Genomic DNA, 4,642 nt, shown 5'->3' with positions numbered 1-4,642 from the left:
TACGCTTTCAGTGCTCCAAGGTTAGGATACAAATATTATCTAAGTCCACTCCATGACAAAGAAGTTTGTAAAGGAAATATCACTACATCCATGCACAGTCCCACTGGCCAGTGAACATAGGACCAGGCCCAGGAACATATGGATGACAGAAGGTTGTTGCACTTGGGAGACTTTCAGAAACAAGAACAGCAGTCACATTTGGAGCCAAAAACCAAAAAAGCAAGTGTCTCTGACATCACCTGGAAATACCAATTCTTCCGATGGCGACTTCAGATTGTTTTAGCAAACATGATTTTACAAGCTGAACACAATTCAAATCTGATGAATTCTTCATGACATAGAAGTTCATGTCTGACTTTTAAAAGATTTGATTTCAAGAAAATGCTGATCATGAGCCATGAAATCCCTTGGAAATAAGAGTCTGGAGTACATCTTCTGAGAAAAATAAAAATCTTCCTTCAAGATCACCTCAGAAGTTAACTTTCTATGCATATGTTCTATGTAATCAGCCTTGAGGATCACTTGATTTATTCTTAATTAGTGGGATACCATAGTTGTTTTTACTTTATTCCCAGAGGAAGGGCTCCATCCTTTCCAACCTGGAAGAATTTTGCATCCCTCTTTCTCTCCCTCAAGACATGGTTGCATTTAGCACTACCATTTCTGTCCCACTATTGAAGTATCCATGCAAGATGGGAGAGTTTGCCTGGTGTCTGCCACCTGCCTGGTGGCAGGACACAGGAACACTGAGAGTTTGTGACCATTCTATATTGTTCTTATTACACCATATGTGGAGGGCCACCAGCTCACAAGTGCCCGTTTTAACATGGTGAGCTTTATGATGGTTTGCACTGGATACAACTTTCCTCCACAAGGTTACAGTAAATATTATTGTTAGCAGTTTTCCTCTGTTGCTTTCTGCAAGTATCTCTTACTTATCCAAGACACTTCAGAAAGAAGGCAAACTCTATACTTCATATACAAACAGGTGCTGGGAAGCTTTGTTACCAGTTGCCTCTCTCCTTCCCCAAGCAAGCTCCCTACAGCCCCAGAGCCCAAGGGACCACTTCCAGGAATTTATCTGAAGAAACCCAAAACACTAGTTTGAAAGAATATAAGCACCCCTATGTTCACCGCAGTGTTATTTATAATAGCCAAGATTTGGAAGCAGCGCAAAGGTCTGTCAGTAGGTGAATGAATAAAACAGGGAGAAAGAAAATGGCATCGGAGTAGGAAGGAGCAGATTTGGCTTCCCTCTGCACATGGGATAGAATCCTGGCTGATCTACAGAGTGGAGGAGCAAGCAACCAACACACCTCAGCATATATGAAAATAGGGGACCAAGGATTGTGGCGGAACCAAAAAACCAGTCGGTGAGAGGAGGATCCCAGGGACCAGCACAGAGTCCGGTGAGGGGGAGGCTGTAGCCCCAGGCCCAGCACCCGCTGCCGGGTTTGCCACAGAGTCCTTGGGAGAGAGCAGGGACAACTGCTCCCTCCCCAGCTGAACAGGGTCTGAGTGGCACCGAGAGGAACCCAGTGGCTAGCAAACACACAAGGGCTGTGAGCACCCTCAAAGTCTGTGGACACCGGCAGGGTCGGGTTGCGCAATGGGACCTGACTGCCACGGTCACCGGTCTGGCTGGAGAGTTGGGCTGTGGGAGAAGCCAGGCTGTGTTGTGGAGCAGTAGGCTTGAATAGGAGGGATTTCTCAAGAGAAAGGAGTGAAAAGACAGACACCGTTTGGGGAATTCTCCTACAGCAATCGCTGGCCTCCCTGCCACCCAGCTGGGCAGTGATCCCGAGTTTGCACAGAGGGTTGTGCTTGTGTGGAGGACCCTGCGCACCCCCACAGTGCTGAGAAGGGTGAGGTGGTTGGGCTGAGGGCACACGTGGGAGTGTATTGCCGCACCCCAGTCCACAGCAGTAACCCTGCAGAAAGGCCTGATTCCCACATCCAGGGCTCAGGGGCCAGGAGCCAGATAGCTTCCCAGACAGTGTGCTCTACTGACTTGACTGAGTGCAGATTCCTAAGGAAGAAAAGCCATACCAATCATTCCTCAGCCTGCTGCAGCCAGCAAGACCAGAAAAACTGGTTTGACCACTTTGAAACCAAGAGACTTTTTAATTTTATTCTATTTTTTTAAACAATTCTTAATTTTTAAATTTTTATTATTTTTATTCTCTTTTAATTTATTTTTCCTCTTTCCTGCTTTCTTGCTTTATTCCTTTCTTGTTTCTTTCCTCCAATTTTATCTCTTCTTCCTTCCTTTGTCTGCTTTTTTATTTTTATTTTTTAAATACCTACCAGTAAGACAAAAACCTGGATCTGTGAAAAGACTAGAGTTGAAGCCAAAAAGGGGAATCACAACAGCTGAGACAGTGAGACGAATTTCACTCTGCTATTATAGAGAACCGGCAAGTTATTGAGTATTTGTATTATTATTATTTTTCCATTATTCTCACATCTTTTTTCAATAGTATTTTTGTATTCCTCTTTTTTTTTGTATAGTATTCTTTGCTAGGCTGGTATATTGTATCACCTGATAGGTTTCCCCTGCTCTCTCTTTAATAGTGTATTGCTAATGTACTGTGCTTCACCTCACCTGTGTCCCATTACCACACTACTCAAGGTTCTATACTCCCTATTCTTGTTATCTAGATCTCATAGATTCTGTCATATGATTGTTGCTCTAATATTATTGTAAATATTCGCTGTTCCATGCAATTTTAAATACTTCACAACACCCCTCTCAGATCTTAGCCCACTTCAAAGTTTCCTGAACTCTATTACTGTAGTGGTTAACTCTGTTGTCTCACACACTACATCTATTTACTATCCTTTACTCTCACCTTACTTCAGAATCTGACCTCCCACAACCTCGCTGCTTTCTAGATCCAATTCACAATCCTTTCCTTCCAGAACAAGAGTCTTATCTTCTTTCCATCCTTTCTAAAAATCAGCTAGCTGGGTGGAAGATCACAGTTAATACTATACATAGACAAAGGATCTCCTATCTCTTCTCTTCTGGCTGCTACTGTAAATATTATAGAATACTCTTTTGCTGTCTTAAACTATTTTGCCTCCCCCCTCCAACTGATCACAAAAAAGTGTAGGTGGAAGTGGTGAACACCAGGATACCCATTGGAAGAGTAAACCCAACAACAAAGGAACCACTAACAGATAACAATGGAAGAAGGAGAAGGAGGGAGTGGAAACCACACAAACCTCAATCCAGGACCAATCTGGAAATACAACTAAACAGTAGACACAGTATCCAATACAAACAACTGGACAAGAGCAAGAGAGAATCCTCAAAACCTTATACACACAGAAGAACCACCTTCAACACAACCTGCCCTCACCAGCACAACAAAATACAAGAGGTGGTGGACAGAGTAACCCTCATTTAACCAGCTGGTGGGAAGGAACCACCAAAGAAACAACCAACAACAATCAAAACCCAAAGACAAACACAGAGCCAACTTAAATGATAGCCCAAGACCAGTGAGTTCGGGAGATCAAGGAAATTGCACCACTGAAACTCACTGGTATTCTACCACAGAAGTCCACACCACAAACCCAAAGAGCTAGAACAGATCAATTTAAGAAGCTGAGGCTAACAAGAAGAGTCTCACAAACAATGGGAAGACAAAGAAACAATCCTCAAATGAAAGGAAAGGAGGAAGCCTCAGAAAGAATGCTAAATGAAATAGAGGCAACTCAACTATCAGATATTGAGTTCAAAGTAATGATTATCAGGAAGCTAAATGAGCTCACTATGAGCTACCAGAAACTACAGGGAAGCTACAATGAGCTCACCGCAAACTATATCAACCTGAAAAAGGAAATAGAAACTATCAACAAGGGCCAAGAGGAAATGAGGAATACAATTTCTGAACTGAAGAACACAGTAAAAGGAATGAAAAGCAGGATTGATGAAGCAGAAGATTGGATCAGCAAGCTAGAGGACAAAGTAGAAGAAATCACCCAGAAGGATCAAGAAAAGGAAAAGAAGCTCAAAAAGAATGAAGAGGGATTAAGAGAAATGCAAGACAATATGAAATGTAATAATATCTGTATAATAGGGATACCAGAAGGAGAAGAGGAAGAGCAAGGGATAGAAAACCTATTTGAAAAAGTAACGATGGAAAACTTCCCTAATTTGATGAGAGAAAAAGTCACACAAATCCAGGAAACACAGGGGGTTCCAATGAAGAAGAACTCAAAGAAGGTCACTTCAAGACATATCATAATTAAAATGGCAAAACACCAAGACAAAGAGAGAATCTTAAAAGCAGCAAGGGAGAAATAGGAAGTAACATACAAGGGAGCCCCGATAAGGTTAGCAGCTGACTTCTCAATGGAAACACTCCAAGCCAGAAGAGAATGGCAACAAATATTCCAAGTAATGAGAACCAGAAGTCTGCAACCAAGGCTACTTTATCCAGCAAGGTTCTCAATCAAGATAGAAGGCCAAATAAGAAGCTTCCCAGATAAAGGAAGTCTAAAAGAATACACCTCCACCAAACCAGCTCTGCAAGAGATGCTAAGGGGCCTGCTTTAAGGAAAAGAAAGGGGAGAGAGAGAGAGAAAGAGAGAGAGAGAGAGAGAGAGGTATGAAAATGTCAATGAATAAGTA

At 42.4% G+C, this 4,642-nt stretch overlaps 1 pseudogene; it reads right to left on the bottom strand.

The window, feature by feature from the left end:
• Window positions 1-355: 355 nt before the first annotated feature.
• On the bottom strand, window positions 356-978 carry LOC114496288 (annotated as a pseudogene).
• Between the last annotated feature and the right edge of the window lie 3,664 nt (window positions 979-4,642).

Source organism: Phyllostomus discolor, chromosome 5 (assembly GCF_004126475.2).
Source record: "Phyllostomus discolor isolate MPI-MPIP mPhyDis1 chromosome 5, mPhyDis1.pri.v3, whole genome shotgun sequence".
In the NCBI taxonomy this organism is placed as follows: domain Eukaryota; kingdom Metazoa; phylum Chordata; class Mammalia; order Chiroptera; family Phyllostomidae; genus Phyllostomus; species Phyllostomus discolor.
The sequence above is the reverse complement of the archived record's forward strand: the minus strand, read 5'-3'. Positions and strand labels throughout refer to the sequence as shown.